Below are 12,380 nucleotides of genomic sequence, written 5' to 3'. Positions count from 1 at the left end.
GGTCAGCCGTTGACTGAAGATATATCCTTCAGTTAACGGGTCAGCTGACAACGCTGCCGTTCTGCGACAGTTGGATGATGAAAAATTTTGCTCGTATCTTTCAAATGTGTGTTAAAATACACTCGAAGTGTTAAGAAGCTTCGTTCTTTCTTTCCCTATCACCTTTTTAGGTCTTTAAATCACTACGCAGCGTTAAATACTGTCTCATATACGAAGCATCCATTTCATCTCGTTCAAAATTAGCGCATCCGTGATGTATTACAGTTACTCTGAATTTTTTTCCATCCGAATACTTTTCGAAAAATAAATTCTGCTCCTCCACCCAACGCAGATACTTCACTTGCGACCAGCTAAAACAGCGTTTCGATTCTATGCCTATGAAAATTCAAGATCGAAAGAGCAAATGAAAAGTTGTTGGAATAATTATGAATACTAATGTTATGGAATACATCGAGTGCGCGTCGAATAGAATCCCATTTCGAAATGAATAATTCTTCTCTTTTCATATCATAGCTAATCCAGTAATATAGGTAAATAGGATGGTTGAAGGTGGTCGGCGCTGGCAGAAGGTGATAGGGGGTGGTCGAAAGTGGCCATTGATGGTCGGAGGTGGCAGGGGGAGGTAGGAGGTGTTCGAAAATGGTAGGACATTTCATAAGTTAAAGTCGACGATGATCGGGTGCATCAATTTTATCGTTACAGATTTTCGTTTCCCATGAGGCATAGAGTATTCAACAACGATGATGCAGTCCTTAAAATTCATCATTCATCTCCGTCTGGAAAGCTAATTCGCAAGGCGTGGTATTCTAGATGTGTCAAAACTAAGCTAGCGGCACGTGTTTGCATTATTAGAAAAATACCCGTACTCTACATACACTGTTTCTAATCTTTTGCTACATTTGGTTTAATCCCCATGCTTCCACAGCACGAATAGTCGGAAATGTTTTTGATTATCCATAATAAAATAAGAGAAGTAACAAAGCTTAAATTTATTGTTAAAGCTCCAACGAATATATTAAACTGCGGTCGAATTCATTTATTATTTGCACATGACCTCTGTACATTTCATAAATTATTTCTAAATACATTGAAACATATGTATTTATAATGAAATATCATGCAATGGGCTGTGTAAACTATAAACTATAATTTCTATCAAATAGCTGCTTTTATGTCAACAGGGTTTTGGGACTCAGTTAAGTTGGATCTAGATTTTTGCCATCGTATGTAGGACATTGGGTTACAAGAACAAATGCGAATTACGAAGAACTCCGCATTAGAGATAAGGATATTTTAGTTCAAGTATACCTATACACAGAAATCCGTATGTGAATATACTAAAACCTCTGTGTATACCTCTCTGTATATAGTATAATATATGTAGTATATAGATTATATATCTCTGTATATATAATAATTGCCAAGAAATTAGAAACACTCACAACTTGTCGCAAATAGAGTAAAACGTAAGGTTAATAATATACAAATTACACAAGCGCACCATAAAACGTGGCAAGGGTAATCCTAGTGCAGTGATTGTATAAACTAAAGACGTATACATTTACATGTACATGATATAAATTAATAGTCTAGAAAAGAGTATTTAGAGAGCTTATCTAATTCCGATCTTGTCACAACAGATCAGTAACATAATCAATATACGGTTAAAGCTGTATTAGCTACATTCACAATTAGAGATAATATTTTTTATCCATTTTTATAGTTATTTAATTTCTTGTACAACAATTTTTCAAACTTCACCGCAAAATGCCCAACGAGTTCTCGTTGTGCAAACACGAGTCAAATTACCTTACAGATGGCATTACATTAATTTTTGCCTTCTCGCGTCGAGTTATAAATACAGAGAAATCTCAATGAGAGCTCATTTCTATAAGATTTATTGTGGCGCTATATTCGTAGCTGTACCTGTTATTCTATATTATATACTGTCCTAAATTTTAAACACACGGCACAACAATGGCTGAAAGCACAATGGCAAGAAGAGAGGAGCAATTTGCATCTTAATAAATCTTTTCTTCTATATACGTAGTAGAGCGATGTCACGTCGGAGGATATGTACCAGTGGATCAGTAGGTGGGGCACAGAACTGAAACATAATTATGTTAAAAATCTTCAACATGTCTCACAGAAAGTAGGTACGTTGCCAGACCTTATACACCAACAATGAACATTCATAGAGACTATATTCATAAATATTCACAAAAGTAAGCTAATAATTTACCCGCAATTGCTTATTACTGATAACTTGATATGATTACTATTTGGTTTATTACGGTTTACTTATTTTCAGACAATCCTGAAGTTGTATTCCAAGTTTTTCTAAAAATTCATCGCTTGAATAACATTACGAACTTCAACCTCATGATAATAACTGGACCGTGAAATATACAAGTGTTTATCTCGCACGGATTCAAGACAAGGTGAAAGAAATCAACCCACCTTTCAATATGTAGTCCGTTAATAATGTGGGCACCGTTGGACTATCCTGATTAATAGCCTTTAATACTGAAAACAAAAACATATTATTAATTTCGAATGAAGTTATTAAGTAATTGTTGGTACTGTTACCAAGAACTTGTAAAACTTACTCCTAGTGAGGACTTGTAAAGCTTGATTATGAGGTGGGCCATTGTCCATGTGATAAGGTATCACTGTTGTCAAATACTGTAAATTTTCAATATATTTTTGTCTGGTTAGGAACTTATCTCATAGGTCTCACAAGATTGACAAAGTACTAATCAGACTTTGCTCGTAAATCTAAGATGCCTACCTTGGAATCCTCGATCACCCGCAACCATCCCATAACCACCTCAAACCACCTCCAACGACGACCGCTAACCACCTCGTGTTATACCTGGAATAGTAATAAATATTTCCCGTATAAGAACACATGAACAATATTGTGTAAGGATTGATGTAATTAATTAACTAATCAATTATATAATAAATTTTATTAGCGCATTCATATTCACTGAACTTGTGCTCGCGCGAAAAATGAATTGAAATAATTTATAGTAAACATGACAAGTTTGAGATATTTTACATAAAATGTAATTACAATTGCCATCAAATATGATAAAAGTGTTTTACTCACCGAGCACAAATCCTCGTCCTCCTCGTCCACTGTGTTCTCCTCGTCTTTCTCGTCCTCCTCCTCGTCCACCTCCAACCACCGCTAACCACCTCCAACAACCACCGATAACCACCCCGGCTATACCTGCCATAATAATAAAGATTTTCAGTATAAGAACACATCAAAAATATTGTGTAAGAATTAATATAATTAATTAATTGATTACTAGTAGAATAAATTTCACTAGCGCATTTATAGCTACTGAATTTGTGCTTGCGCAAAGAATGAATTGAAATAATTTATTGTAAAGATGACAAGGCTGAAAAAGATTAGATGAAATATAATTACAATTGCCATCGAATATTATCAATACGTTAAACTCACCGAGCACAAATCCTCGTCCCCCTCCTCCGGAATCACCTTGATTACCCGCAACCACCCCTAACCACCTCCAACGACCACCGCCAACCACCTCGAGTTATACCTTGAATACTAATAAATATTTTCAGCATGAGAACAAATCAAAAATAATGTGTAAGGTTTAATATAATTTTTTATCGACATATTTTACCAAAAAGATTATGAGAAGATTATAAAGTTACAGAAATTTCATTAGCGCACTGACAGCTACTGAATTTGGGGTTGCGCGAAAAACGAATTGAAATAATTTATTGGAAACATGAACCAGGAACTACGGAGCGCTTATCCTGGAAGTCGAGTTTCACCGCGTAGCGGACCCGAAGCGCGGGATCCGGGAGGTTGAGAACCCGGTACTCGAAATTTGCGGAGCGCGACTCTCATCCGTCCGCTCTACTGCGCGGTTGTTTCCAGACTGAGGAATTCGGCTAGCTGATTTTCGATTGGTGACGTCACTTTCTGAACATCCGACATCCAAACTTTGGTTTCGACCTTTAATAGTATGTATGGTGATGTATGATGTATGATGTATGATGTATGATGTATGATGTATGATGATGTGATATGATGTATAATGATTTTAGTTTTCACATTTCATACAAGAAATACGCACTTTATCTCTCCTGCCGATTCCAGACTCAAGCGGCCAGGCCCTTCGATGGTCAGCCGTTGACTGAAGATATATCCTTCAGTTAACGGGTCAGCTAACAACGCTGCCGTTCTGCGACAGTTGGATGATGAAAAATTTTGCTCGTATCTTTCAAATGTGTGTTAAAATACACTCGAAGTGTTAAGAAGCTTCGTTCTTTCTCTCCCTATCACCGTTTTAGGTCTTTAAATCACTACGCAGCGTTAAATACTGTCTCATATACGAAGCATCCATTTCATCTCGTTCAAAATTAGCGCATCCGCGATGTATTACAGTTACTCTGAATTTTTTTCCATCCGAATACTTTTCGAAAAACAATTCTGCTTCTCTACCCAACGTAGATACTTCACTCTCGACTAGCTAGAACAGCGTTTCGATTATATGCCTACGAAAATTCAAGATCGAGAGAGCAAATGAAAAGTTGTTGGAATAATTTTGAATATTAATGTTATGGGATACATCGAGCGCGTGTCGAATAGAATCCCATTCCGAAATGAAATAATAATTCTTCTCTTTTCATATCATAGCTAATCTAGTAATATAGGTAAATAGGATGGCTAGAGGTGTTCGGAAATGGTAGGACATTTCAAAAGTTAAAGTCGACGATGATCCGGTGCATCAATTTTATCGTTACAGATTTTCTTTTCCCATGAGGCATAGAGTATTCAACAACGATAATGCAGTCCTTAAAATTCATCATTCATCTTTGTGTGGAAAGCTAATTCGCAAGGCGGACCTTTCTAGATATGTCTAAACTAAGCTAGCGGCACGTGTTTGCATTATTAGAAAAATACCCATATTCTACATACACTGTTTCTAATCTTTTGCTAAATTTGGTTTAATCCCCATGCTTCCACAGCAGGAATAGTCAGAAATGTTTTAGATTATCCATGATAAAATAAAAGAAGTAACAAAGCTTAAATTTATTGTTAAAGCTCTAATGAATACATCAAACTGCGGTCGAATTCATTTATTATTTGCACATGACCTCTGTATATTTGATAAATTATTCCTAAATACATTGAATCATATGTATTTATAATCAAATATCATGCAATGGGCTGTGTAAACTATAAACTATAATTTCTATCAAATAGCTGCTTTTATGTCAACAGGGCTTTGAGACTCAATTAAGTTGGATCTCGATTTTTGCCATCGTATGCAGGACATTGGGTTACAAGAACAAATGCGAATTACGAAGTACTCCGTGTTAGAGATAAGGATATTTTAGTTCAAGTATACCTATACACAGAAATCCGTATGTGAATATACTAAAACCTCTGTGTTTATTGTAAAAATCTAGTTTTAAATGTGTGTAGATATGTATATACTCATGCATAAGTATACATATACATATATACACATACATGTACATAAATAATTGCCAAGAAATTAGAAACACTCGCAACTTGTCGCAAATAGAGTAAAACGTAAGGTTAATAATATACAAATTACACAAGCGCAACATAAAACGTGGCAAGGGTAATCATAGTATACATATACGTGATATAAATTAATAGTCTAGAAAAGAGTATTTAGAGAGCTTATCTAATTCCGATCTTGTAACAATAGATCATTAACATAATCAATATACGGTTAAAGCTGTATTAGCTACATTCACAATTAGAGATAATATTTTTTATCCATTTTTATAGTTATTTAATTTCTTGTACAACAATTTTTCAAATTTCACCGCAAAATGCCCAACGAGTTCTCGTTGTGTAAACACGAGTCAAATTACCTTACAGATGGCATTACATTGATTTTTGCCTTCTCGCGTCGAGTTATAAATACAGAGAAATCTCAATGAGAGCTCATTTCTCTAAGATTTATTGTAGTGCTATATTCGTAGCTGTACCTGTTATTCTATATTATATACTGTCCTAAATTTTAAACACACAGCGCAACAATGGCTGAAAGCACAATGGCAAGAAGAGAGGAGCAATTTGCATCTTAATAAATCTTTTCTTCTTTATACGTAGCACAGCGATGTCACGTCGGAGGATATGTACCAGTGGATCAGTAGGCGGGGCACAGAACTGAAACATAATTATGTTGAAAATCTTCAACATCTCTTACAGAAAGTAGGTACGTTGCCAGACCTTATATACCAACAAGGAATATTCATAGAGGCTACGTTCATAAATACTTACAAAAGTAAGCTAATATTTTACCCGCAATTGCTTATTACTGATAACTTGATATGATAATATCCCCTGTCCGCCCCCCCCCCCCCCTCCCCTCCCCTCTCACGACCCACCCCGCCCTACCTACTTCTGCTCCTACTCCTACTCCTAATCCCACTCTAACTCCTACTATTCCTACTTCTACTCATATTCCTACTCCGAGTCCTATTCCTACCACTACTCCTACTTCTCCTCCTATTTCTACATCTTCCCCTGATCCTACTTCTGATGCTGATTCTACTTCATCAAATATTGTAAAAATGTTAAACTCACCGAGCACGAACCCTCGTCCTCCACCTCGTCCAGCTCGACCACCTCCAACCACCGTCAACCACCTCGGGATATACCTGGAATGGTAATAAATATTCTCAGACTAAGAACACATCAAAAATATTATGTAAGGATTATTCTAATTAATTATTTAATCAATATGTAATAAATTTCATTAGCGCGTTCGAAGCTACTGAATATGTGCTTGCGTGAAAAATGAATTGAAACAATTCATTGTAAACATGACAAGTTTGAAATATTTTTGTGGGGTGTGGGGAGGGGTGGCAGGGTGGGCGGGGTGGGGAGGGGAGGATAGGGGACCCTACCCTACCCTACCCTTTTTTTTTTTTCTTCTCTCTCGATGGGAAAGTGCCTTATGCACACCCTGTGTTTCACGCAAGAAACACAGGGTAGTGTGGGACCCGCCCCCACTAAAAACCCACCGGCCACTCTGGTACGGGATGAGAGACTCCCCGGAACCACCGAAGCATAACTTCGGGGGGTCTCCCGGCACCTCAGCGCGCGTGCGCTCATTCCTAGCTTGGGAGTTGCGTCCCCCTTCCCCTCCCCCTTCCCCCATCCCATCCCATCCCCCCAAACCCCTCCCCCCTTTCATACCCTTCCCGCCCCTCCCCTTTACTCCCCTTCCCACTCCAACTTCTACTCCTACTCCTACTCCTATTTCCACTTCTACTCCTACTCTATTCGTTACTTAAGAATGTTATACTCACAGTGCACAAATCCTCATCATCCTCGTCCACCTTGGTTTCCTCGTCTTCCTCGTTCTCCTCCTCGTTCACCTCCAACCACTGCCAACCACCGCCAACCACCTCCAACAACCACCGATAACCACCTCGGCTTACACCTGGAATAGTAATAAATATTTTAAATATTAGAACACATAAAAAATATTGTGTAAGGATTGTTATAATTTTAGTATTGACAAATTTCACCAAGAAGATTATGAGAAAATTATGGAAAATTGTAGAAATTTCACTAGCGCACTGATAGCCACTGAATTTGGGCATGAGCGAAAAATGAATTGAAATAATTAATTGTAAACGTGACAAGATTGAAAAATTGTAGATAAAATATAATGACAATTGCCATTTGATGTTATAAAAATGTTTTACTCACCGTGCGGAAATCCTCGTTCTCGTCTTCTTCGTCCTCCTCCTCGATCAGCTGCAACCACCTCCAACAGCCACCTCCAACCACCTCCGGTTATACCTTGAATAGTAATAAATATTTTCAGTATAAGAACACATCAAAAATATTGTGTAAGGATTAATGTAAGTCATTAACTAATCGATTTTATAATAAATTTGATTATCGCATTGACGGCCCCTGAATTTGGGCTTGCGCGAAAAATAAATCGAAATAATCTATTGTAGCCGTGACGAGTTCAAAAAATATTATTAAAATAGAAGTACAATTGCCATAATATATCACGAAAGTTATTTACTCACCGTGCACAAATCCTCGTCCTCCTCATCCACCTTGTTTTTCTCATCTTTCTCGTCCCGCTCCTCCTCGGTCTCCTCCTCATCCACCTTGATCACCCGCAACCACCCCTAACCACCTGCGACCACCTCCCACCACTTTCAACCACATCGAACGACCACCGCGAATCACCTCGGGTTATACCTCGGATACTAATTTTCATTTCCAGTATCAGAACACAACGAAAATTTTGTGTCAGGATTATTGCCCAATTGCAATTGCAATTTGTTGATCCTGGTCGTTCGGTTCTTTTCCCGATTCAAAATGTCATCCGAAGCATGCATATTAGTTTGATGGTACAAAACGTGACGTTTTCAATAATCAAACTTGTAAACTTGAAAATTAGTCCTGGAGGCCAAAAGTCACCAGGTGAATGACCTGGACAGTCAGAATTACGGAGCGCTTGTTGTTTAGAGAAAAACTGCGAACCCTTAATTCGAGAATGACGCGAGGGAGAAGTGACGGGATGCTTGGGAATGTTGCAACAAATGATAACTGAATACTCGACACGTAAAATAATGCTTCATTTATTAATACATGTTCCTCGATTGAGAGATAGGTTCGGACTAAACGTGGTCACCGCAACAGCTCCGTTGCTGGGCGAAGCACACGCAAACGTATTGTAATAAACGTGAGGATAGAGAAAAAAAAAACAAAATAAGTGTGGTAGAATAGAATCGGCCAATTTTGGCGTTGAAGCGATACTTTGCCATAACACTTGTTCTGGAAGTCGAGTTTCACTGTGTAGTGAACCCGGCGCGCAGAAACTACTGAGCGCTTGTCCCTGAAGTCGAGTTGCATCAGGTAGCGGACCTGGAGCGCAGGAACCGCGGAGTGCTTGTCCTGGAAGTCGAGTTTTACCATGTTGTGGACCTGGAGCGCAGGAACAATGGAGAGCTACGAAAAACTGGAAAACTACGGATAATCAGCCCTGAAGGTCAAAAGTCACCAGGTCAAGGATCTGGACACTCAGGACTACGGAACGCTTGTTCTGGAAGTCAGGTTTCGCTAGGTAGTGACCTTGAGCACAGAAACTGCGAAGCGCTTGTTCTGAAAGTAGAGTTTCACCTGTTACGTACCTGGAGCGCAGGAACCACGGAGTGTTTGTCCTAGAATTCAAGTTTCACCAGGTAGCGGACCTGGAGCGCAGAAACTACGGAGCGCTTGTTCTGGCACTCCAGTTGCACCAGGAAGCGGACCCGTAGTGCAGGATCCAGGAGGTAGAGAACCCGGTCCTCGAAATCCGCGGAGCACGATTCTCACGCGTCCGCTCTACTGCGCGGTTGTTTCCGGACTGAGGAATTCGGCTAGCTGATTTTCGTCTGTATAGATCGATGTCGTCAGGAGAAAAAAAATTTTAGGTGACGTCACTTTCAGAACATCCGAACATCCGATATTCAAACTTTGGTTCGAACTTCAATACTCTGTATGATGTATGGTATGATGTACGATGTATGATGTATGATGTGATATGATATGATGTATAATGAATTCAGTTCTTATATTCCAGACAAGAAATACGTACTTCACCTTTGCTGCCGATTGCAGACTCAACCGGCTTGACCTTTCGATCGTCAGCCGTGGACTAAAGGTTTATTCCTCAGTTAACGGGTCAGCTAATAACGCTGCCGTTCTGCGACAGTTGAATGATAAAAATTTTTGCTCGTACATTTGAAATGTGTGTTAAAATACTCTTGAAGTTTTAAGAAGCTTCAAGAAGAAAAAAAAAAATCGCCGACATTTTTCGCCTTTTCGCAAATGATTAAGGTGGGAAAAATGTCTAAATACTTCTATTTTAAATTTTGGCGCAGCCCTTCTCTATCCGATGCAATCGCCTTTTGTGAACACTACGGCGCGCCGTAATTTATGAAGTTGGAGCAAGTAAATGGCACCAGGTGAGGAATTTATTTTATACTTGAAGGGACTTTCAAATAGGTGATTATAAATGTCGTTATTTTTCACACGCACATACGAAAAGCGTCTGTGTAGCGTCAGTTACGCACCGTTCGCCATTGAAAAAGCACGCTATTCGCACGCCACGTGTTTTTCTACGCTTTATTTAAAAATTTTGTTTATAATAGTATTTTTATCATTGTGCCGTATTTACTTTATTTTCAAAATGAGTGAAAAAATAATTTACCTTGGAAAAAAGGGTCAAAAAGTACTTCCGTTAAAAAAAAAACCGAAAATACCAAGAAGACGACCGTTGAACCGTTATGAATTAGAGGCTCCGGACGATTCGAACGTTAGTACTTCCGCAAAGAAACTGAAAATGATGGAAGATCTATACGACGTTGAAGTGGACGAAGTTTTTGAATATCGCTTGATAAATTTTATTGCAGTTTTTTGTGCTATTTCAAATCTCGTCGTTTGCAAAGTGTGAAAATCGAAAGTGAAATTTAGTGAAAATGGCAGGCAAGGCTTGGGATTTAAAATGGTAGTGTCCTGTGAAAATTGTGAACAAAAAACTATCTCGAGTGGCCCATTTATTGGAAATGACTATGAGATTATCCGCCGAATCGTATTTGCCAAGAGATTGCTTGGATTTGGTCTACACATTATTACAAAGTTTTGTGCTTTTATGGAACTGCCCCAACCAATGTTTCACTCATTTTACGATGAAATTGTTCGAAAAATTTTTACTGCGACTGATGCTGTTTGCAAAATGACTATCTCAAACGCTACAAAAGATGAGAAAGCAATTTGCACTGACAAAGGGGAAATAAATGGTATTACTGTATCACGTGATGGCACGTGGATAAAGAGAGGTTTTTCGTCGTTGTTTGGCATAGTCACTTTAATTGGGTATAATACCGGTGAAGTCATCGATTATGTGGTAAAATGTCAATACTGTAAACCATGTGAATATTGAAGTAATAAACGTGACACTGAAGAATACGCTAAATGGGCAGAAAGTCGTGCAAGTGAATGTAATGCAAATTACGAAGGGTCGGCTGGAAATATGAAGGTTAATGCAGTTATTGAAATGTTTCAGCGCTCTCAATCTTTGCATGACGTGAAATACGCATATTACGTAGGCGATGGTGACTCGAAAACATTCAAAGGAATCGTTAATGCTAAGCCATATGAAAACTTTACAGTGTTCGAGAAAGAATGCGTTGACCATGTGCAAAAAAGGATGTGCACCCGATTGCGATAACAAAACAGAAAAAAGTAAAAGGCTGTGGCGGAAAAGGAAAGTTAACCGGAAAGCTAATGGACAGTTTGACTATTCATTACGGATTGGCAATCCCAAGAAATACTGAATCAGTGCAAAAAATGAGAAATGATATATGGGCCACACTATACCGTAAATTATCGACAGATGAAAATCCGCAACATGATAAGTGCTCAGTAGGAGAAGTTTCATGGTGAAATTGGCAAAAAACAAAGGCTACGAATACTTTTGACAGCTGTAAACACGAGCCAGCTCTCAGTAAAGATGTCTTCGAGGCCATAAAACCTATTTATGAAGAACTTAGCAGTGACAATCTTCTCGTTCGATGTATCGGTGATTTTACTCTCAGAACAGTAATGAAAGTTTCAATTCGACGGTGTGGGCTTTAGCGCACAAATCAGTTGCCAGCGGAAAAATTGTACTGGATATTGCGACAAATATTTCCATTTGTGTGTACAACGACGGCCTTTCATGAATTACGCACATAATGGATGCTATGGACATGAAAATCGGGCCTAACAGCTATAATGGATGCCTGAAGGTGGACGAGCAACGCATCAAAGAAGCGTACAGAAAAGAAGAGCTCGCGCAGAATTTTGAACTGTTATTTCAAAAACACGGCGTTTGTGCAAAAATCGATATATCAAAAAAATCCTGCGTACTTCTGTAGTTATTCGCATGTATAACCGAAAAAAGTTTTTCATTTACCGTGAATTAAAAATTGCAGGTGCAGTTGGTCCGGCCACGCGTCTTTGAAAAAAAGGCTTCGTCGACGAAAAGCTGTGCAGCCGCCATTTCCTTTTACATTACTTTGAAAAAAATAATAATCCAGTTTATGATACGTACAATAAAGCACTTTTTCAGAATTGTGATTTATTTCATTGTCCCGATGAAAAAAATGCCCAGAATATGCATACTTTTTCCGCCGCTACAGTGGCCTTACCTCTTATTGTGGCATACAGTGGCATATTGAACAAACTACGACTTCGAGGTATGAATTTGTAATTTTTCTTCCCCACCTTTTTGAGAACCCGATGAAAATTTTATGTGTTTCGGCCATAATTTTTGATCCGTTGTTTATAG

The 12,380-nt window shown here is 38.5% G+C and overlaps 2 long non-coding RNA genes across 3 annotated transcripts; one reads left to right on the top strand and one right to left on the bottom strand.

The window, feature by feature from the left end:
• The first annotated feature begins 770 nt into the window (after positions 1 to 770).
• Positions 771 to 5,051, top strand: LOC124298022 (uncharacterized). Its single transcript, XR_006906704.1, has 2 exons — positions 771 to 812; positions 4,921 to 5,051. It is a non-coding gene; the product is annotated as an uncharacterized LOC124298022 (long non-coding RNA).
• On the bottom strand, positions 2,055 to 2,876 carry LOC124298015 (uncharacterized). Of its 2 annotated transcripts, XR_006906703.1 has the most exons (4): positions 2,792 to 2,876; positions 2,610 to 2,685; positions 2,461 to 2,526; positions 2,055 to 2,107 (listed from the first exon to the last, which is right to left on the bottom strand). It is a non-coding gene; the product is annotated as an uncharacterized LOC124298015 (long non-coding RNA). The 2 variants fall into 2 exon arrangements; XR_006906701.1 differs by lacking the exon at positions 2,055 to 2,107 and having other exon boundaries at positions 2,190 to 2,526.
• Positions 5,052 to 12,380: the final 7,329 nt, after the last annotated feature.

This window comes from Neodiprion virginianus, chromosome 1 (genome assembly GCF_021901495.1).
Source record: "Neodiprion virginianus isolate iyNeoVirg1 chromosome 1, iyNeoVirg1.1, whole genome shotgun sequence".
Taxonomy (NCBI): domain Eukaryota; kingdom Metazoa; phylum Arthropoda; class Insecta; order Hymenoptera; family Diprionidae; genus Neodiprion; species Neodiprion virginianus.
Note: the sequence above shows the minus strand (reverse complement) of the source record. Positions and strands in the feature narration are given on the sequence as shown.